The following is a 24963-nucleotide window of genomic DNA, read 5'->3' as shown; positions in this document are numbered from 1 at the left end:
GAAAAACGCACTGTGTGAACTTACCCTTAAGCTGTCCACATTGCAAGCAGTCGGCTTGAAATCTGTCAGAACATGTTCTTGTATGTTGCTTGCATTCTCCCAAAGTCATCTTGCAGATAAGTTGTCAGTTTGTATTCCCGTTTGTTTTCCCTGTGTGTTTAGGTCTTAGTGGGGGTGACTAGTGCTCATCCAGTCTGGTTACTACCTAGAGCCTATTTAAGGGTCAGCCAGGGCATAGGTTTCCTGATTGGCACATAGGTGAGAAACCTATCTAGGGACTAGAGATGACGGAACCCAAACTTCGGTGTTCATAATACAGACTTTACAAAAAAAAACAGAGTTCAAGTTTGGAAATCGGATGCTTTACGCTTGGTGCTCAGCCCAGTGCAAGCCGCTTGCCATGTGTGATTGGCTCGCACTGGAAGTAACAACAGTATGAGTGGATGTAGTGTGCACCCAAAAAACAATCACGTTAGTCACCTCCTGGCTTGTATACTGGGTGTCTTGGGGAGAAGGGAGAGGGCAGTATGAGTACAGAAGGCACACACACCAGGAGCTGCATATGGCACTGCCTCCAGCCCTGAAGAAGGAGCATAATTTCAGGAGACAAGGCTTTACAAAGAAGTGCTGAAATCTGAGCTGAGCACAACCAACAGCAGCCTGAATCATCTGAACTGTGCATACACCTGTGTCATGTTGCACATCAAGGACAGCACACAAGGTCTGTGACATGATGCTGACTGGATCTAGTCAGTGTCTGATAATGCTAGACAAATACACTAATAGTTTGCTTTTAAGGAAGGGGGTGTCATAACTGCAAGATTAGTTTGACTTCCTGTCGCGGGCTATGACAGGATCTCAAAGAACAGGGGAGCCTAAACTGGCCCTCAGGCTAGGGGAACCCGGGCCGACCCTGATTCCACAAGTAAGTTGAAAGGTGACGAGGTTTGAGCCACCTTCCTAACCCCAGCTCGTGAGCAACTTTGGTCTAGTGGCCCCCCCTCTCCCTCCACCCAGGAGAGGGCCGGGACAGGAGTGATTATTCCCTCACAAATAGACAGACAGGAAAAAAACAAAACTAAAACTCACAGAAATCAATGACAGAGGTATAGACAATACGTGCTCATGAGGAAACTAAAGTAAAGGAGGAAATAATCAGACTACAAGAGTATTTTCACAACACACCAAACAGCACACAGAAGTTCACCAGCAACTGGATATCAAATCACAAGACCCGGAATCGCAAAAGCCATCATCGGCATGAGAGACCCAGCTCCACCATCTTAAAAGAGGCGCAAGCAACTGTGATAGGTCTGCTGCAACGTGTGACTCAAGCAGTAATCCACAGGCTAGCAGAAATTAACTCCTGCAAGCCCGATGACTAACAAGAGCACAGCTGGTCGACACCCGAGGCTGTCTGTGCAACTCAAAAGCAGCACTGAGTGGAGTGCTTGACTCTGCTGTGTGAACAGCGTCAGAAATAGTCCTGGCACTTGGCAAGTTTTGAACCAGACACTGTGTGACACTTTCTCTAACAAATGTACTAATACTGACAGTCTGCACCAATCACTGATGCTGCACAGAGGGGTGGGTGGGGAAAGAAGTGAATATGAATTATGCATTTACATACACTTGACTAGTGACACGCAACTATAAATATTCAAAAGCTTACAGCAACACAATGGGACAACATAAAGGAATAAAAGTTACATATCCTGAAAGGGCTGTCCGTGTCCCATTTCAGGATACTGTTAATATGGTAGAAAATAATCACCTGACAGATTCCCTTTAAGTGTTTAATCAATTCTTTATGGATATTTATTTTCCTCTACATACTTCATCCTTGTTTTCCTGTTCTATTTTTTTATTTTGACCCCTCAGTGGATGTTACCTTAGGCCTATTGGCACATATTTTAGTCTTTAAATGTCTCAATGCACCAGTGTGTGTTACCTGTCACTTTTTTTTCTTTACATCTTACACTTGATAAACATTCCATAATTGAAATGCGTAGTGGCTAATAAAGAGCCCCCAAAGATTACCACAGCAAGAGACTTCTTTCCAGCAGCGCAGCTAATATTTTAACGTGATTGTATCCTGTTTTGGTCATTTTCATCTGGCAGATTTCTTCCCCAGCTACCACGCAGTGGCACCAGGCTCTTTGAACCTTTATAGTGGTTATGTCCTGCACAACCGCAGTTTAGTGAAAAACTCCATCTATAACACTAGGGATTTACCCTATTGTGCATTTTCACTTCACAGTCATAGTTTCCTCATAATTGAGAAACAATAGGTCTCTGCATGTAAATGTCTGGGAATAAATTGCATCAACTATCTCCTACACGGAGACCAAAAACCCAGAAAAACACCCAAAACTATTTTTACAATAATTTACCGTATATTCTCGTGTATAACCCAACTTTTTCATATTTTTTTATTCTAAAAAATTCCACCTCAGCTTATACTCGAGTGAAGGTCCCACAAAATGTTTTTCTTACCTGTCCTCCGTTCCCTTGGTGTCCTCTTATCTGCTTCTTGTTGACCGTAGGCACATAGACCCCTCGATGATCTCGGCCAATACACGCTTTACTTCAGTTGAATGATATGCGGCACCGCAAATCATTTAACTGAAGTAAATAAAGTGCTGACAGCAGAGGAAGCTCCATGCACCTGCCGAGATTATCAATGGGTCTATATGCCTGTGGTCCACAAGAAGCAGGTAAGATGACACCAAGAGAACGGAGGACAGCTGAGAAGAATTTATTATGGGTGTATGTGAACAAAGGCATAATAGGGGACACGAAAGGGACCAGTATGACGACATTACTAAAGGATGGGCAAATTACTACAGGGCACAAGGATAGGGCACAAGTATGGGCACATTACTACAGGAAACAAGGATGGGGCACATTACTACAGGGCACAAGGATGGGTACATTACTACAGGAGACAAGGATGGGGTACATTATTACAGGGCACAAGAATGAGGCACATTATTACAGGGCACAAGAATGGGGCACATTACTACAGGGCACAAGGATGGGGCACATTACTACAGGGCACAAGGATGGGGCACATTACTACAAGGCACAAGGATGGGGCACAAGGAGGGGGACATTACAACAGGAGACAAGAATGGGGCACATTACTAAAGGGCACAAGGATGGGGCACATTACTACAAGGCACAAGGATGGGCACATTACTACAAGGCACAAGGATGGGGCACAAGGAGGGGGACATTACAACAGGAGACAAGAATGGGGCACATTACTACAGGGCACAAGGATGGAGCACATTGCATTTTATTTGTATCTATTTTTATTTTGAAATTAACCAGTAGCTGCTGCATTTCCCACCCTAAGCTGATACTCGAGTCAATTAGTTTTTCCAGTGTTTTATTGTAAAATTAGGTGCCTTGGCTAATATATAGGCTGGTTTATACTCGAGTATATATAGTAATTATTGTACAATATGGGATTATACTAAAAATAACCCAGCTACCGATCACCCTCTCATTCTTGTGTTAATGAACCCTTTGATTTTATTATATTTTTAGGAAGTGTTGTCTTGTTAAAGTTATAATTTGCTTATATAAAAAAATAGTTGGTATTTTTCTGTGTTTTTGGTGTCAGTCTAGATTTTTGTAATTCCTCATAATTGAGATGTTGGTGCTATTTGAATTTTGTTTGATTTTTGATAATGGATGTTTATTTGTAAGTTCATACATCTCCTAATAATTACTTAGTGCTCTAATTTGCTTCCCATTTCTCTTTTAGACTGTAATAGTTTTGTTTTATTGTACAATTTGTCAATAAAATGATTTTAAAAATAAAAAAATAAATTACTTCTCCCATGCATGAATTTTCTGAGGTTTATGAAAATCTGATTTATAGGTAAAATAATAGAGGTGAAAATATTTTCCACAAAAACCCATAGCATCAAAATGGTTTCTCCCCTGTGAGCTTTCTGATGTTTATGAAAATCTGATTTCTCTGTAAAGCAGTTAAAATATTTTTAAAATGAAAATGGCCTCTCCCCAGTGTGAATTGTCTGATGTGTGATGACATGTGATTTTTCTGTAAAACATTTCCCACATTCTGAACATGAATATGGTTTCTCCCCCGTGTGAATTCTCCGGTGTTTAACAACACTTGATTTCTTTGTGAAACATTTCCCACATTCTGAACATGAAAATGGCTTATTCCCTGTGTGAGTTCTTTGATGTGCAGTAAGATTTGATTTCTCAATAAAACATTTTCCACATTCGGAACATGAGAATGGCTTCTCCCCTGTATGAATTCTCTCATGTGTGACAAGATGTTTTTTCCTTAAAAAACATTTCCCACATTCTGAACATGAAAATGGCTTTTCTCCTGAGTGATTTTTCTCATGAGTAACGAGGGTTGATTTCTGTGTAAAACATTTTCCACATTCCGAACAAGAAAATAACTTCTCTCCTGTGTGAATCCTCAGATGTCTTAGAAGCGTTGATTTCACTGTAAAACATTTTCCACATTCTGAGCATAAAAATGGCTTCTCCCCTGTGTGAATTCTCTGATGCTTAGCAAGATCAGATTTCATAGAACAACATTTCCCACATTCTGAACACGAATATGGCTTCTTTCTTGTCTGTTCTTTTTGATGTTCATCATCCCTCCAGTTATTTCTGTTTTGCTTTATAATCTGTGATAAATCAGAAGATATGAGTGTCTGAAACATAACAGATGATAGATCTTTGCTGTTAAGAGATCGAGGTGTATCTTGGATAATGACATGTTCTTCATATGTATCTGAAGTGACTCCATGATCATCTGCTTTAAAATCTGAATATATCAGATGTTCCTCTGATCTGCTGGCATAGTAATCTGTCAAGAATAAAAGTTAAAGTATAATTTTTAAATTACACAGCCTTGAAATTCTAATAACAATAGTACAGGCAGTCCCTGGTTTATGAAGTACATACATTCTGTAGCTTTGTTCATTACCCAGATATGTATGTAAGTTGCAGCAAGGCCAGGAAAAAAACCTAATACCTCAACGATGACCGCTCTAGCCTCCATGATGCCTGCTGCCCACTACCTGCTACCTTTCTTTCTATCATTGGTCTTTCACATTTCTGGCCTTTTCAGTGTAGCACAGAACTTACGTCCGCATCTCAGCCTTGGAGGTTACTCTGTGTTATACAGTCATAATGTCAACCTTATGTAGAGCAATGACTTCTGGAGCCTAGACTCAGCTGAAAGTATTGGAGATCTGATGCACCATGGAACAAAAAAAAGGACAGGAAGGTGAGCAGAGGGACCATCGACGTATTTGATTTTTATTTATTTAAACAATATTCACTTCTCTGGCCACCCCATCTGCTCCCCGTTCGGTCTTGTTCTTTTCCCCGTCTGGTGCATCTCATCTCCAGCCACTTCAGTGTAGTTTAGAACTTACAGTTGCATTCAGGTTTTGGAGGTTACTGCATGTCACAAAGTCGCAAAGTCAACATGATGCACTGTGACCCACGGGCCTGGACACAACTGGAAGTTTTAGAGATGCAGTGTGCTATGACAGAAAGAAGTGGACTGGACGATGTGACCTTATGAAACAAAGTGATCTCCAGCATGGACGTGGCCAGAAGTTATGGTCTACAGTGAAGAGGACAAAAAACGGTGTGAAACTGCAAAAAATAGAGGACTGGATGACAGTTAGAGATGTCAGCGTTTAGGTAAGTATCTTTGGAGGTTTTTTTAACATCTGGCGTTCATAACTCTCTGTCATAAGACGTTTTATTTTCTTAAGTAGGAGATGCACTGTATATTACACATTTTATAAAATTCTGCATACGAATTGCAGTAAAATTTAATTATCAACTGATTAAGGCAGCTGTGAAAATAGAAAAAGTCAAAGCAGGAACTAATAAGTTATATTTCCACCAGGTTTGTGCTCTTTTCATAACTTCACTTACTTTATAAAAATTGAGTTAAAGGGAACCTGTCAGCAGAAATTTCGCCCAAAACCTAAAAGATTCCCCCTCTGCAGCTCCTGGGCTGCAATCTAGAAAGGTCCCTGTTATTATTGTGCCCCATGTGAGACCAAAATAAAGACTTTATAAAGTGGTACCTTTTTGTATTCAGATACTGTAAATGTGACACGGGGGCGGGCTTTCTGGCGACCGTTATTCTGCCTCCTGGTCCTGTATGCCGCCCCCATCGCTCCTTTCCATAGCTGATGCACCGCCCACTGCTCCAGCCATCCCCGCGCATGCCCAGTGCCAGTCTCACGGGACTGAGCAGTGTGACCGCTGGTGACGTGTGCGCAGGCAAGTGATTATGGGCGGGGCTGTGATTGTTACCAGCAAGTACCCGCCCATAATCTCGTGAGCGCGCAAGCCTCACCAGCGGTCACTGTGCTCAGGGTACATGCTAGACTGTATGGGCTGCTTCCAGGGATGACGTCCCTTTTGTCACGTGATAGTATTTTGAACACGCCCCTATCACGTGACAAAAGGGACGTCATCCCTGGAAGCAGCCCATACAGTCTAGCATCTACCCTGAGAACAGTGTGACCACTGGTGAGGTTTGCGCGCTCACGAGATTATGGGCGGGTACTTGCTGATAACAATCACAGCCCCGCCCATAATCACTTGCCTGGGCACACGTCACCAGCGGTCACACTGCTCAGTCCTGTGAGACTGGCACTGGGCATGCGCGGGGATGGCTGGAGCAGTGGGCAGTGCATCAGCTATGGAAAGGAGCGATGGGGGCGGCATACAGGACCAGGAGGCAGAATAACGGACGCCAAAAAGCCCGCCCCCGTGTCACATTTACAGTATCTGAATACAAAAAGGTACCACTTTATAAAGTCTTTATTTTGGTCTCACATGGGGCACAATAATAACAGGGACCTTTCTAGAATGCACCACAGGAGCTGCAGATGGGGAATCTTTTAGGTTTTGGGCACTTTTTTTTTGTACAAAGTCCCGCATGACCCCTTTAAAAATGCAGCCAACTTCAATTATTGAATTTTATTCTTTATCTCCTTGCCTTCCATTAAACGAAACTGTTTTAGTTTGCCATATACATAGCCGGATGGGGCCTTGATTTTTTTGTGAAACTAGATGACATCATAGACTTTACCATACAACAAAAAATGTGAAAAAAAAATCAAATGGAAAATAAAAAGCAGCAAAATGGTGAAGAAAAAAAAGGCAATTCCTCTGTTGTTTTTTGGGTTTTGTTTTTAAGGGATTCATTGTGCTGTAAAAATTACCTGGTAATATGATTCCCCAGATTAGTATGCTTACAACTATTCTAAACTTTTAATACTTGTTTTTTGTTGTTTTGGGGTTTTTTATGCAAAAGGTGAAAATATTTCAGAAAAAAATAAAAAAATGACATGTGCCACCATATTTTTTTTCCCCTTGATGGACCGCTTTGTGCACTGTAAGCTTATATTCTTAGTGGTAACATTTTGGAGTACAAAACATGTTTTCATCGCTTGTTATTGTATTTTTACAGCATTTCAAATGTTTTTCCCTTGACGGGGTTTACCATATGGGTTAAATAATTTTGTCATGGCATCTTCTCACTCTGTTCACACTGCCGAGTCTGACATGCCACCTGGTTCACTTTGAGTTGCTCAGTTAGGCTGGGGCCACACGAGGATTACTGCGATCCCCTCGCATGAAACTCGGCTCACACTGGCAGTAGAGCAGCGCTGAGTGTCATGCGAGTGTCCCTGCGACTGATCGTGCGAGTGGACCTCGGCTGCGGAGGGTGGGCCGGCACTGAGGAAGGGCGGGCCAGTGCTGCGAAGGGCCGGCACTGTGGAGGGGAGGGAGGGATTTATCTCCCTCTCTCCTCCGTAGCCAGCTATTGCTATTCTCGCCCTGCACTCGCGGTACACTGGTGTACCGCGAGTGCAGTGCGATTTTTCTCTCGCCCCATAGACTTGAATGGGTGCAAGAGAAAACAGGATCGCATTACAGTCACAGCATGCTGCGATTGTTTTCTCGGTCCGATTACGGCTGAGAAAATAATCGCTCATGGGTGCGGACACATAGGCTACTATTGGTCCGACAATAAGAGGTGTGAAACATACATATTAATTTATATTTGGTTAAGATACACATGGATATATGATCTTTTTATGGACATTCGCTAAAGCAAGAAGTACAAAGAACAAGAAGAGGCGAACAACGTCCAATTACATCAAAAAATGATTTATTCATTTTCTTGGTCTGGCAGGGGTCTACGTTATCGTTACAAAAGTTTTTTTCTGATATTAACATTAATGATCGGAATATTTATTTAACCTATTCCTTTTCCCATGACAGGATTCACTTTCTCGATGTGGTCCTGAAGCGTGATGCTTCGGGATTCATACAAACGGACTTGTTCCGTAAATCAACAGCCGCCAATTCGTTTTTGCATGCCTCATCATCCCACCCTTCTTATATGATTAAAGCAATTCCTGTGGGGCAGTTTCTGAGGATTCGTAGGGTCTGCTCTACGGATAGTGATTTTGAGAATCAAGCCACAAAGCTTAAACTGATGTTCAAAGAACGAGGATACAGCAATAGTTCGATTAAACATGCCCATCATCGTGCTAAATATAGTACATGCGATCAATTGCTGTATCCCAAATATAAACCTCATGGTGATGTGGTGACTAGATTTGTTACTCAATACCATGCTCAATTCCCTGCCATGAGGGATTGTCTATCTGAATCGTGGCCTATCCTTAGGGCAGACCCTACACTCCGTGAGATTCTTCCTGACAGACCTCATTTTGGAATTCGGAGATCCAGCAATCTACATGACCACCTTGTCCGCTCCTAATATAGGCCATCCCCTGAGCTGACTATGTTTGGTCAATCGATACCACCAATTCGGGGTGGATGCGTCCCTTGCGGGAGATATGTAGCATGCCCCAACATATTACGCTCTGACTCTTTTTTTGACTCTTCTAATTCTAAAAACTTTCCAATTAAGCAGCGTATAACATGCACCAGCTGTGCTGTTATATATTTTGCCACTTGTCCCTGTGGCAAAATTTATGTTGGAAGCGGCAACTCACTCCATCACGTGCAAAAAATATCCTTTATTCTGCGATATTGCAGACAAAATTCAGGAGCATGGGGAGAGAGGGGGGTGCGGGGAACGGTGAGCGGACGACAGCCTGTTTCGCGCTGACACGCGCTTTGTCGAGTCCTGGAGAAAACAGCCAGCTGGTCGTCTTTAAGAGTCTTCCCAGCTGACGTGAGTACTAGTTAAAAAGCGGCATCAGCCGCTGACATATACACACAACATCAACAAACCGCAATGACATTGGAACAGTATAACAGACAAAAATGTATGCATGACATCTACCATTGTTAATATTAACCCATTGTTACACATTTTTCAGAACGGTCAAAATCTCATTTTCTGTAAACCATGCATATTTTTTCATAAATGTCTGAGCATACCGGTAGCTGGAATGGAGCTAAAATATTTTACAGTTATTCATGTTTATTTTCTATCCATGTGCATGCATGCTTATATATAGCCGACAATACCATAAGGAAAGAAAGAACCTCCTGACTCTGCAAAGGGAATAAAGGGGAAGCTAACAACAGTTATTCATTATCATCTATGCTGATATATATATCCTTACTGTTATTATTTTCAGACTTATCTAAATTTTAGCTTTTATTTTTTAATTTTTTAATTTTTATATTTTTAATTTTTAATTTATCCCTTGAGGTTTTTTAGTAAAATCTATTATGTACCAAATAGCTCTTTCTTCATATCATGGACTGATACGTGTTGTTGCTGAGCACCGCTCCACCAGGCATTTCAAATCCAGGGGCAGTTGATGTCCAGAAACATTGATTCCACGCAACTGTGAGTACGGCTCCACTGTTTGGCAGATTTTGCTCTGCAGTGCCCGATCTTGATAACTTTTATACATTACCCTGTGGATTTTTTGATCGTAGAGCACGCAGATCATAGCCAATAAGGTGATTTTGATACAGCGTAGTACTGTCTTCATGGAAGCCATGGACTCCATTAGCATGGACCTGGACAATCCTAACATCTTACAGGGGAGAGAGAATGCGGGGACGTTTTTTTCAAGCTGCAATGACGCACTGGATACCGATGTACTCAGTAGTAAAAGTTTGGAACATAAAATTAATCAGTTAGCCGAAAGAGAAATAAGTCTGTTTTGGACAATCCATTCATTAAGAGCCTACAAAGAATGTAACAGGGTGCCGAGAGGTCTCAGAGTACAAAAAAATATCTCTTTCTATCAGGAAGACTCTACCTTTAAGAAGGCCTGGGAACAAGCCCAGCAGGACTGTTCACTCCGATTCTTGGAGGTAGTTCTGGCAAAAAATGAGAGTGAACATGCTTCCATCACTGCAGAACTTATCCGCTTACGGCGGGAATTGGAGAAGAGGTTGTCATCTGAACAATGGACACAATTTTTGGGCAAATTAGACAAAAAACTTATTCCTTTACAGACAATCATTAAGGAGAGAAAGAAGGAAAAATTTATACGTGATAAAATAGACTATGAAACAAATCAAGTGTTTTCTTGGAGAAAAAATCCTCGAGGAGATGCGGCCAATGTCAGTGGTCAGGGATACAGGAGACCTAATTTTAACAACAAGAAAAAATTCCAAAAAAAGAACCTGCATCAAAAGCGTGGAGCCTGGACAACAGACTCAGACTCAAGTGGAGGGGATGAGCTTCCCCCCCCTCCCCCCCCACAGAAAAGAAAGATGAGCTTCTCTCTCATAGATGGAGCTTCAGGATCAGCCCCTTTAGAAAGGCAATCAGAAGGGGCAGAAAGAACCGTGGGGGCAAGCAAAGAAAAGCAGGTGTCATGGAGGGATTAGCGACCAATATCCAAAAGAAAGAAACCATCTGGAATCTGTCAACCCATGCCCTCGATAACAATATGATTTCCCTCCTCAATAAGGGACTGAATTTTTGTATCCCAGAGAAATTCGATTTTTGTGATTTTTCTGTTGAGTTGTATAAAGGGTGTCGCAAAATGCATCTTGCTAAGTTCTATGGCAGCACGGAAAAATCCGTTGTACAACAAAAAAAGGTATCCATTGATAAGAATCCAATAAGTATTGGACCCTTAGGCTTTTTTCAAATTAATAAGGCCATGGATACCATTAAGGATGATGCCCTGCTGCTATTGGAACTTACAGAACCAAACATTATCGAGCAGTGTAGTGGTGAGGAAATAGCGGATTTATCCGCCCCCTTTGTGGGGGGGTTAAAATCTAATTTTCATCCCCCAACCACCCCAGGCAACACTATAGATCTTTTCCAGGATCTTGTTAAACGAGATATTGAGGCTCTCATATATCCTGAAGCGCCGCACAACTTGTCATCAGGCGAGAAGAAAGCCTTAAAGGAGCTATCAGCTTGGGATGATGTGGTTTTCAGGAGGCCCGATAAGGGTGGGGGGACTGTGATTTGGCCAAAAACCTTGTATTTGGCAAAAGCCAAAAAACAACTGGATGATGCGTCCACGTATTCCAAGCAATTGTTTGACCCTACAAGTCAGTATAAAGAAAAACTGCGTAGTTTTTTGAACCGTAAAGTCACAGAAGGATTCATCTCAAAGAGTAGAGCAGAAAAATGACTCCCCCTGCACCCGTCCTCGCCACATTGGTATTGCATACCAAAAATTCATAAAAACAAAAATATGCCGCCCGGTCGACCAATAGTGTCATGCATCAATTCGATTTTTGAACCACTCTCGCAGTACCTTGACTGGCTGTTAAATCCCTTGTTGGAAAAAATTCCAGCCTTTATAAGGGACACTAAAATGTTCATAGAGGTAATCGATACTATTGAATGGCAGGATAACTTTCACTTAACATCTATAGATATAGAAAGTTTATATACAAGAATCCCTCAGGATCTGGGGATAGAAACAATAAGGGATTTGCTGGAAAAAGTACATGTCGAGAAAAAAACCATCGACTTCATTGAGGAGGCTCTGAAGTTGGTGCTCAAAAACAATTCCTTCAAATTTGGAGCGCAGTGGTATAAACAATGCGGGGGTACCGCGATGGGTACCCCCGTCGCATGTGTTTTTGCCAACCTATTTTTGGCGGCTATAGAAACTGAACTAGTTTATGGTATGCAAAATCCTTTCTTGAGACATATCAAAACATATATCATAACAGATATGTCGATGATATTTTTATCATATGGGACGGGTCGCAGGAGGAATTTGAAAACTTCGTAGCATACTTGAATAGGGTCAACGTTTACAATATGAAATTCACCCACGTGTTTGGGGATAAAAAATTGGAGTTTTTGGACGTAAAATTATCCTTGAATCACGGTTCCCTCACCCGTGAGGTCTTCAGAAAATCCACGGCTAAAAACACACTATTACACTACGGTAGTTTTCATCCCCCGCATGTAAAAAAAATCGCTACCCTTTAGTCAATTTCTGCGAACCAATAGAATTAATAATGACAGAGAGATCCGAGACGAACAATTCCTGGAGCTTACTGGTCGCCTCAAGGAGAGAGGATATCCGTCCTCTGTCATTGAGGCTGCAAAGATTCGCACGCTACTGAGAACAGAGGAAGGCGATAGTAATAATGAAAGAACCAATAGGGATATCATAGGTACGGGTAGAGGTGGAAGGAACGTATATGACAAAAAATTCCCATTTACTTTCAAGTTTGGCCCTATGGACCATCAGATAAAGGCAAGCATTAGGAAACACTGGCACGTTTTAGAAAACGATCCTGTATTGAAAAATAGAGTAGCACTTGGTCCTCTGATCACGTACAAGAGGAGTAGGAATTTGGGAGACATCCTCGTGCATAATAGATGGAGGGACAGAAGTAGTACATGGCTTGAAAAAACCCCCATGAAGGGGAATTTCAAGTGTGGAAATTGTAGGTTCTGTCCTTTCCATCTTATAGAAAAAACACTGCGTATGGGTGATGTCACCTTTAATGTAACAGATTTTATCTCGTGTAAAACAAAGAATGTGGTATATGTCATCTACTGCCCATGTTTACGATATTACATCGGTAAAACCATCCGATGCTTATATGTGCGTTTTCGGGAGCATTTTAATTCTATTACCTCTGGTAAAGGCTCATCCAACACATAAGGGAATGCCATGCGGGAAATCCTGAGTCCCTGAGATTTGCCGGTGTCTTGAGGGTGTCTCCGTCCGATACTGGGGGGGACACCCACAAGACACTGTTGCAGAAAGAATCGCGATTGATTATAAGAACAAGGGCAATGGGCCCTTTGGGTCTTAATGATCGTAACGATATGGCTGTTTTCCTTTGATGAGATGACCTTAGGTTATGATAACAAGTAGTGGAATTAGAAATAAAATAAAATCAGTAAACAATTAAAAATTGGGAGTTAGACAACATTACACATGAGGTAGCGCTAAAGTGCAACTTTCTAAACAGGTTATCTTTCATTTTCCCATTACCATTGGCTACGTGGCAATGAACATAAGTGGGCCTTTGGTGGCAATGAACATAAGTGGGCCTTTGCTGGTAGTTCGGGTTTTTTCATTTTCCTATTTTTCCTATTTTTCCATTTTTTCTATGTTTCTCCTTCTTATGTCTTTTTTCAGCCTTTTTCGTCTTTTGTGACTCCTGTTGCCCCTGACTGTTCATAGAAGCAATGGGGGTTAAAGCTTTTTCTCCAGTCATTATTAGAAAAGAAAAAAAATTATTTTTTTTTTAATAAATAGGTTCAGGAGTTCAGGATCTGCGCTCGTTATTCCCCTTTGCCAGTCCATGATATGAAGAAAGAGCTATTTGGTACATAATAGATGTTACTAAAAAACCTCAAGGGATAAATTAAAAATTAAAAATATAAAAATTAAAAAATTAAAAAATAAAAGCTAAAATTTAGATAAGTCTGAAAATAATAACAGTAAGGATATATATATCAGCATAGATGATAATGAATAACTGTTGTTAGCTTCCCCTTTATTCCCTTTGCAGAGTCAGGAGGTTCTTTCTTTCCTTATGGTATTGTCGGCTACATATAAGCATGCATGCACATGGATAGAAAATAAACATGAATAACTGTAAAATATTTTAGCTCCATTCCAGCTACCGGTATGCTCAGACATTTATGAAAAAATATGCATGGTTTACAGAAAATGAGATTTTGACCGTTCTGAAAAATGTGTAACAATGGGTTAATATTAACAATGGTAGATGTCATGCATACATTGTTGTCTGTTATACTGTTCCAATGTCATTGCGGTTTGTTGATGTTGTGTGTATATGTCAGCGGCTGATGCCGCTTTTTAACTAGTACTCACGTCAGCTGGGAAGACTCTTAAAGACGACCAGCTGGCTGTTTTCTCCAGGACTCGACAAAGCGCGTGTCAGCGCGAAACAGGCTGTCGTCCGCTCACCGTTCCCCGCACCCCCCTCTCTCCCCATGCTCCTGAATTTTGTCTGCAATATCGCAGAATAAAGGATATTTTTTGCACGTGATGGAGTGAGTTGCCGCTTTCTGTTCTAGGATTTGTGGTTATGGACATGTGTTGTTGCTGAGCACCGCTCCACCAGGCATTTCAAATCCAGGGGCAGTTGATGTCCAGAAACATTGATTCCACGCAACTGTGAGTACGGCTCCACTGTTTGGCAGATTTTGCTCTGCAGTGCCCGATCTTGATAACTTTTATAAAATTTATGTTGGAATGACTACCCGACAACTTAAAGTCCGAGTCAGGGAACATGTGTTGGGGATCCTGGCCGCTTCATCGGTTTTAGAGACGCATCTACCCTTAAAACACTGCCGAGACATTTTAAGCTATGTCACAACTCTGATGCTAGGGGATTGAAAGTTAGGGGCATCGACATGCTCAATGTTGATGCCAGAGGTGGTGCGATTAGTGTGCGCTTGGCTCAACTTGAGGCCAGATGGATATGGACGTTGGATACGACATATCCATCTGGTCTCAATGAAAATAACAGCTTTTCCTCTTTCTTGTGATGTTTTTAGTAAGGGAGTAATGTATTGGTTTTAATATTTTTATATTTTTCCTCTTAGATCTTTTTCACAATGCTTTTTTCTGCATGTGGTCTACTTACGATATGTGGAAGGTACCATCTGGATCCATGATTATGATCTCTTTCAATTTTGGATTTTCTACTTCATATGGATTATCTTTGTATTTAATTAAAGATCTATTTTGTGAATTTGTTCTGTACTGTATATTAAAAATACTACTGGTGTAATTGTACTGATCTGTATGCTATTCTAGATATAATTATGTACCATGATGCTATGTCCTAATGATATGTACATTTATTGTTCTAAGGAATCCAATAATTCCACATATTATTGTTTTGTATATTGCACTTTGATTATATATCTTTCTATATTCTATTATCGTCACATTGCAGGGTAATGGCGCCGAATCTGTGGCGATTGCTGTACGCTCGCGCTTCCATGCCTGCGAGCCGCTGATCGGCTTGCCGCGTCATTATGGGTCACCTGACTGGGGTTTCCTGGTCATGTGGCTCTGACGCGGCCGCCGCTCTGCGTCCCGTTGTGGTTTGCCAGCGCGAGCGTCACCACGCATCTCGCTTCCGATTGGCTGCCATAGTGGTTATAAACCCGGTACTTCCTGACTCCATTACCGCCCCGTGACGAAGGTATTCGAAACGGCCGTCGGGCCGCTTCCCGCTGGTTATTAGCACGTGTCTCTTATCTTATTTATCAGGTATAGTGATTGCCACTCGGTGTGTAATAATATAACAATAGTATCTGTGGGACTTAGCTATCTAGTTTATTCCCCCTGCCATATCTTGGGTTGTTTACTGCTGTTTGATTGTACGTGTTTACCCAGCTATCTACCAGGTTTTGTGAGTACTATCTATGTTCCCCTGCGGTATTATTGGCTGCTGTGGTCTATCTTTCTGCACGTATTTATTCAGCTGGCTGTTTGATATGGTGATCACCACACTGTGTGTGTTTATACAACAATAGTATTTATGGGATTGAGCAATTTAACTCTTTCCTGGTTTATTTACCATATATATTTAGTTATTAGGTATGGTGATCACAAAGTCATTGAGCAAATCACTTAATACATTGCAGTGATCCTATTAGCTCCTTATGGCATGTAAATGGTTTGTAGCTGGGGACTACCTGCTTAATACAGGGGACTGCCTACTTGATATGGTGATCACCACACTGTGTATGTTTATACAACAATAGCATTTATGGAATTGAGTAATCTAACTTCTTCCTGGTTTATTTACCATATATATTTAATTATTTTGGTATGGTGATCACCAGGTCATTGAATAAGTCCCTTAACACTTTGTGGTAATCCTATTTAGCTTTCTATGGCATGTAAATTGTTTTTGGCTGGGGACTACCTACTTAATATAATTTAGCTGCAGTGGCTCATTCTATTCCCTGCAGGTTACCACTGATTAACTTGTGGGTGACTGTCCTTCTATAAATTGGCTAGTACACCTAAAGGGGTAGTTGCTTAACTTATTTGATTACATTAATTGAGATATATATATATATATATATATATATATATATATATATATATATATATATATATATATATACCCCATATTGGTGGCTATGGGATTTCCCTATGCACCAATGTGGCTTCATGTCATCACTAAAAACAAAAACAAAAAAGTGAGCCGGAGTATGAGATGGTATACATGGAACTTGTGAGACCATGTTCACACTGGCCATGAGACTAAGAGAAACCAAGGAAAAAAATTGTGAAAACATACCCTGCTGTAACTAAATAAAAGCATAGTGCATATAAACATAGGGTACTTAGTAAACACTGTTTTTGATCAAAAAAAGCATAAAGCTATCCCACCAAACGTCAAGGTGTACCCAGTTGGGATAGTACCTACACTCTCTAATATTAAAACCTTACCATGGGTCTAAAATAGGCCTCAATGTGGCTAAGGGCTGAGAGCGACCGGGTCCCAACAGGACACACACGGTCAGGGGGATTCACAGAATGAAATGTCCAGCTCGCTGAGAAGGGGGCCACTCCCTGTTTGTACTGAATACAAAAAAACTACATAAAAACAAAAAAGTGAGCCGGAGTATGAGATGGTATACATGGAACTTGTGAGACCATGTTCACACTGGCCATGAGACTAAGAGAAACCAAGGAAAAAAAAAATTGTGAAAACATACCCTGCTGTAACTAAATAAAAGCATAGTGCATATAAACATAGGGTACTTAGTAAACACTGTTTTTGATCAAAAAAAGCATAAAGCTATCCCACCAAACGTCAAGGTGTACCCAGTTGGGATAGTACCTACACTCTCTAATATTAAAACCTTACCATGGGTCTAAAATAGGCCTCAATGTGGCTAAGGGCTGAGAGCGACCGGGTCCCAACAGGACACACACGGTCAGGGGGATTCACAGAATGAAATGTCCAGCTCGCTGAGAAGGGGGCCACTCCCTGTTTGTACTGAATACAAAAAAACTACATAAAAACAAAAAAGTGAGCCGGAGTATGAGATGGTATACATGGAACTTGTGAGACCATGTTCACACTGGCCATGAGACTAAGAGAAACCAAGGAAAAAAAAATTGTGAAAACATACCCTGCTGTAACTAAATAAAAGCATAGTGCATATAAACATAGGGTACTTAGTAAACACTGTTTTTGATCAAAAAAAGTATAAAGCTATCCCACCAAACGTCAAGGTGTACCCAGTTGGGATAGTACCTACACTCTCTAATATTAAAACCTTACCATGGGTCTAAAATAGGCCTCAATGTGGCTAAGGGCTGAGAGCGACCGGGTCCCAACAGGACACACACGGTCAGGGGGATTCACAGAATGAAATGTCCAGCTCGCTGAGAAGGGGGCCACTCCCTGTTTGTACTGAATACAAAAAAACTACATAAAAACAAAAAAGTGAGCCGGAGTATGAGATGGTATACATGGAACTTGTGAGACCATGTTCACACTGGCCATGAGACTAAGAGAAACCAAGGAAAAAAATTGTGAAAACATACCCTGCTGTAACTAAATAAAAGCATAGTGCATATAAACATAGGGTACTTAGTAAACACTGTTTTTGATCAAAAAAAGCATAAAGCTATCCCACCAAACGTCAAGGTGTACCCAGTTGGGATAGTACCTACACTCTCTAATATTAAAACCTTACCATGGGTCTAAAATAGGCCTCAATGTGGCTAAGGGCTGAGAGCGACCGGGTCCCAACAGGACACACACGGTCAGGGGGATTCACAGAATGAAATGTCCAGCTCGCTGAGAAGGGGGCCACTCCCTGTTTGTACTGAATACAAAAAAACTACATAAAAACAAAAAAGTGAGCCGGAGTATGAGATGGTATACATGGAACTTGTGAGACCATGTTCACACTGGCCATGAGACTAAGAGAAACCAAGGAAAAAAATTGTGAAAACATACCCTGCTGTAACTAAATAAAAGCATAGTGCATATAAACATAGGGTACTTAGTAAACACTGTTTTTGATCAAAAAAAGCATAAAGCTATCCCACCAAACGTCAAGGTGTACCCAGTTGGGATAGTACCTACACTCTCTAATATTAAAACCTTACCATGGGTCTAAAATAGGCCTCAATGTGGCTAAGGGCTGAGAGCGACCGGGTCCCAACAGGACACACACGGTCAGGGGGATTCACAGAATGAAATGTCCAGCTCGCTGAGAAGGGGGCCACTCCCTGTTTGTACTGAATACAAAAAAACTACATAAAAACAAAAAAGTGAGCCGGAGTATGAGATGGTATACATGGAACTTGTGAGACCATGTTCACACTGGCCATGAGACTAAGAGAAACCAAGGAAAAAAATTGTGAAAACATACCCTGCTGTAACTAAATAAAAGCATAGTGCATATAAACATAGGGTACTTAGTAAACACTGTTTTTGATCAAAAAAAGCATAAAGCTATCCCACCAAACGTCAAGGTGTACCCAGTTGGGATAGTACCTACACTCTCTAATATTAAAACCTTACCATGGGTCTAAAATAGGCCTCAATGTGGCTAAGGGCTGAGAGCGACCGGGTCCCAACAGGACACACACGGTCAGGGGGATTCACAGAATGAAATGTCCAGCTCGCTGAGAAGGGGGCCACTCCCTGTTTGTACTGAATACAAAAAAACTACATAAAAACAAAAAAGTGAGCCGGAGTATGAGATGGTATACATGGAACTTGTGAGACCATGTTCACACTGGCCATGAGACTAAGAGAAACCAAGGAAAAAAAAAAAAAAAAAAAAAATTGTGAAAACATACCCTGCTGTAACTAAATAAAAGCATAGTGCATATAAACATAGGGTACTTAGTAAACACTGTTTTTGATCAAAAAAAGCATAAAGCTATCCCACCAAACGTCAAGGTGTACCCAGTTGGGATAGTACCTACACTCTCTAATATTAAAACCTTACCATGGGTCTAAAATAGGCCTCAATGTGGCTAAGGGCTGAGAGCGACCGGGTCCCAACAGGACACACACGGTCAGGGGGATTCACAGAATGAAATGTCCAGCTCGCTGAGAAGGGGGCCACTCCCTGTTTGTACTGAATACAAAAAAACTACATAAAAACAAAAAAGTGAGCCGGAGTATGAGATGGTATACATGGAACTTGTGAGACCATGTTCACACTGGCCATGAGACTAAGAGAAACCAAGGAAAAAAAAAAAAAAAAAAAAAAAAAATGTGAAAACATACCCTGCTGTAACTAAATAAAAGCATAGTGCATATAAACATAGGGTACTTAGTAAACACTGTTTTTGATCAAAAAAGGCATAAAGCTATCCCACCAAACGTCAAGCGAGCTGGACATTTCATTCTGTGAATCCCCCTGACCGTGTGTGTCCTGTTGGGACCCGGTCGCTCTCAGCCCTTAGCCACATTGAGGCCTATTTTAGACCCATGGTAAGGTTTTAATATTAGAGAGTGTAGGTACTATCCCAACTGGGTACACCTTGACGTTTGGTGGGATAGCTTTATGCTTTTTTTGATCAAAAACAGTGTTTACTAAGTACCCTATGTTTATATGCACTATGCTTTTATTTAGTTACAGCAGGGTATGTTTTCACAATTTTTTTCCTTGGTTTCTCTTAGTCTCATGGCCAGTGTGAACATGGTCTCACAAGTTCCATGTATACCATCTCATACTCCGGCTCACTTTTTTGTTTTTATGTAGTTTTTTTGTATTCAGTACAAACAGGGAGTGGCCCCCTTCTCAGCGAGCTGGACATTTCATTCTGTGAATCCCCCTGACCGTGTGTGTCCTGTTGGGACCCGGTCGCTCTCAGCCCTTAGCCACATTGAGGCCTATTTTAGACCCATGGTAAGGTTTTAATATTAGAGAGTGTAGGTACTATCCCAACTGGGTACACCTTGACGTTTGGTGGGATAGCTTTATGCTTTTTTTGATCAAAAACAGTGTTTACTAAGTACCCTATGTTTATATGCACTATGCTTTTATTTAGTTACAGCAGGGTATGTTTTCACAATTTTTTTCCTTGGTTTCTCTTCATGTCATCACTTGTGCATTGAAGGAGAGTTGTATATGAGGTTTTTGAGAGTATAATATTACTATGGCTATTACTTTCATATATTTATTGCGAAGTCACTTAATACATTGTGGTGAGGGACTACCCATTAATACAATTTAGCTACAGTGGCATGGGTAATTCCCTGTAGGTTACCATTGATTAGCCTTAGGGTGACTATCCTTCTATAATTTGGCTAGTACACCAAGGGGGGTAGTTGTTTATTTAGTTTTACTAGCTCTTTTGATTATATTAATTGAGATATATATACCCCATATTGGTGGCTACGGGAATTTCCCATGCACCTGTGTGACTTTTTTGCCATCACTCATACATTGGAGGTAGCTGTATATGATATTTTTGAGATTGTAATACCACTGTGGTTATTATTTCCATATTGAGGATGTAATTATGTCCTTTGCCTTCTTTTATATGCAAGCTATGTACTGTTATTTGTTGCCAGCAGTCACGTGCAATATCCAGTTGGATATATTTATTATTCACCGCCATTTTTTCTACATTATGTGTATCCATTCACTACTCTGTTTGAAATATTTCAGATATATAAGATATTATTAAAATAAATAATTTTTTGATGTAATTGGACGTTGTTCGCCTCTTCTTGTTCTTTGTACTATTGGTCCGAGTGGAATGCGATTTTTTATTGCACTCCACTCGCACCGATTTTCATGCCGTGTGGCTTAGGCCTTAGAGCCGGGGCGTCAATCAGTTGTTAGTTTACTGGTGGTCAGTCTAAAAGTAGTTAAATCTGGCTGACCTGTAAATTGCTGCTTGGGTCATGGGTTTCTGGAGGCCTATCACTGCCGCTTTCGCCCTTTAAAAGATGATGGAGCCTGATCTTCCACGCCAATAATAGCTTATACGATTACGGTCATTGTACATGGTGATCCAGATTCTGGTGTACTGCTGTATGCAGGTCTTGTGTGTTGTGGAAATACTTTTGTCATTATTTCTTCCCGCCTTTCCTGTGAGTGTTTGCTGTGAGTTGGAGTTTTGGTTTCGCCCAGTCTGTCTTTTGTGTAGCATTAACCACGCCAGTCCCGGGCCCTGTCCTGGGTTGGGGGTTAGACCAGGCGTATTCAAGAGTTGGGCTATGCGGGCGGTCTAGACCTCGCCACCATCAGGCGTGCCTCTGGGATAAGGGACAGTTAGGGACTGAGGGCCAGAGGGCCTAGCCTGAGGGCCAGTTTAGGAGCCCCATTTCCAGTTATATGTCACCCATCGTGGCAACTATTAAGTTTGGCCCCTTATTTATAACAGTGTATGTGTTTTTTTATTTGCCTTCTGTATTACTCCTTTTTGTGATATTTTTGTAATGAGCTTTCATATTAATTGTTTTTAGACATTCCTGGGGAAATTGAAAAGCCTTGGATTTAAGAAGTGGATCATATATAAATAAATATATATATATATATATATATATATATATATATATATATATATATACACACACAGTTAGGTCCAGAAATATTTGGACAGTGACACAATTTTCGCGAGTTGGGCTCTGCATGCCACCACATTGGAATTTGAAATGAAACCTCTACAACAGAATTCAAGTGCAGATTGTAACGTTTAATTTGAAGGTTTGAACAAAAATATCCCATAGAAATTGTAGGAATTGTACACATTTCTTTACAAACACTCCACATTTTAGGAGGTCAAAAGTAATTGGACAAATAAACCAAACCCAAACAAAATATTTTTATTTTCAATATTTTGTTGCGAATCCTTTGGAGGCAATCACTGCCTTAAGTCTGGAACCCATGAACATCACCAAACGCTGGGTTTCCTCCTTCTTAATGCTTTGCCAGGCCTTTACAGCCGCAGCCTTCAGGTCTTGCTTGTTTGTGGGTCTTTCCGTCTTAAGTCTGGATTTGAGCAAGTGAAATGCATGCTCAATTGGGTTAAGATCTGGTGATTGACTTGGCCATAGCAGAATGTTCCACTTTTTTGCACTCATGAACTCCTGGGTAGCTTTGGCTGTATGCTTGGGGTCATTGTCCATCTGTACTATGAAGCGCCGTCCGATCAACTTTGCGGCATTTGGCTGAATCTGGGCTGAAAGTATATCCCGGTACACTTCAGAATTCATCCGGCTACACTTGTCTGCTGTTATGTCATCAATAAACACAAGTGACCCAGTGCCATTGAAAGCCATGCATGCCCATGCCATCACGTTGCCTCCACCATGTTTTACAGAGGATGTGGTGTGCCTTGGATCATGTGCCGTTCCCTTTCTTCTCCAAACTTTTTTCTTCCCATCATTCTGGTACAGGTTGATCTTTGTCTCATCTGTCCATAGAATACTTTTCCAGAACTGAGCTGGCTTCATGAGGTGTTTTTCAGCAAATTTAACTCTGGCCTGTCTATTTTTGGAATTGATGAATGGTTTGCATCTAGATGTGAACCCTTTGTATTTACTTTCATGGAGTCTTCTCTTTACTGTTGACTTAGAGACAGATACACCTACTTCACTGAGAGTGTTCTGGACGTCAGTTGATGTTGTGAACGGGTTCTTCTTCACCAAAGAAAGTATGCGGAGATCATCCACCACTGTTGTCATCCGTGGACGCCCAGGCCTTTTTGAGTTCCCAAGCTCACCAGTCAATTCCTTTTTTCTCAGAATGTACCCGACTGTTGATTTTGCTACTTCAAGCATGTCTGCTATCTCTCTGATGGATTTTTTCTTTTTTTTCAGCCTCAGGATGTTCTGCTTCACCTCAATTGAGAGTTCCTTAGACCGCATGTTGTCTGGTCACAGCAACAGCTTCCAAATGCAAAACCACACACCTGTAATCAACCCCAGACCTTTTAACTACTTCATTGATTACAGGTTAACGAGGGAGATGCTTTCAGAGTTAATTGTAGCCCTTAGAGTCCCTTGTCCAATTACTTTTGGTCCCTTGAAAAAGAGGAGGCTATGCATTACAGAGCTATGATTCCTAAACCCTTTCTCCGATTTGGATGTGAAAACTCTCATATTGCAGCTGGGAGTGTGCACTTTCAGCCCATATTATATATATAATTGTATTTCTGAACATGTTTTTGTAAACAGCTAAAATAACAAAACTTGTGTCACTGTCCAAATATTTCTGGACCTAACTGTATGTATATATATATATATATATATATATATATATTCTTTTTTACATCATATATTTTGGACTATTTTCCTTTAACATGTATTAATATGGCGTGACCTTTGTCCTATACTTTACATATTGAAGATCAGGGGGGAAAGATTATTATTGGCGGATATGATTTTATCCTGTTATTTATTTGACTCAGTATATTGCACTATTAAAATTAAATTGAGGAAAATGAGGGATTCGTACCGGTGGAGATTATTTAAAGGGAACCTGTCACCAGATTTGGCAACTAAGCTGTGGCCGCCACCATCAGGTTTTTATATACAGCATTCTAGAATGTTGTATATAAAAGCCTAAGTCGTGCTATTTAACGTAAAAAAACCCTTTTATAATACTCACCTAGGGGGCGGTCAGGTGGGTGCCGCTGCTCACTGGTCCGGCGCCTCCTCTCTGCTGCCATCTCTGTCCTCCTTCTACCCAGCCCAGTATGCATGGCGCATCTACGTCATCCACACAGGCTGACATTGCGCTCCTGCGCAGGCACACTTTAATCTACCCTGCTCAGGGCTGATAAAAGTCCACCTGTGCAGGACCTCCATGCCGGCCGCTGTGAATGACATAGGACACGTCATGCACACGGGCCTCAGAAAAAGGACGGCGATCGCCACAGAGAAGAAGAAACCTTGACTTTGATATACACCGTGTGCAGAATTTTAGGCAAGTTGTATTTTAGAGGATTTTTCTTATTGTTGATCAACAACTATGTTCTCAATCAACCCAAAACACTCATAAATATCAAAGCTTAATATTTTTGGAAGTTGGAGTGGGGTTTTTTTTAGATTTGGCTATCTTAGGAGGATATCTGTTTGTGCAGGTAACTACTACTGTGCAGAATTATTAGGCAACTTAATAAAAACCAAATATATTTACATCTCACTTGTTTATTTTCACCAGGTAAACCAATATAACTGCATAAAAATTAGAAATAAACATTTCTGACATGCAAAAACAAAATCCAAAAAAATTAGTGACCAATATAGCCACCTTTATTTATGATGACACTCAACAGCCTACCATCCATACAACAACCTACCACCCATACATTCTGTCAGTTGCTTGATCTGTTTACGATCAACATTGCGTGCAGCAGCCACCACGGCCTCCCAGACACTGTTCCGAGAGGTGTACTGTTTTTATCTCCCTGTAGATCTCACATTTTCTGAGGGACCACATGTTCTCTATGAGGTTTAGATCAGGTGAACAAGGGGGCCATGTCATTATAT

The 24963-nt window shown here is 41.0% G+C and overlaps 1 pseudogene; it reads right to left on the bottom strand.

Annotated features, from left to right (window-relative positions):
- The window catches only part of LOC142312870 (uncharacterized), a 128969-nt pseudogene that overhangs the window by 70129 nt on the left and 33877 nt on the right, over positions 1-24963 (bottom strand).

Source organism: Anomaloglossus baeobatrachus, chromosome 5 (assembly GCF_048569485.1).
Source record: "Anomaloglossus baeobatrachus isolate aAnoBae1 chromosome 5, aAnoBae1.hap1, whole genome shotgun sequence".
NCBI classification, from domain to species: Eukaryota; Metazoa; Chordata; class Amphibia; order Anura; family Aromobatidae; genus Anomaloglossus; species Anomaloglossus baeobatrachus.
The sequence above is the reverse complement of the archived record's forward strand: the minus strand, read 5'-3'. Positions and strand labels throughout refer to the sequence as shown.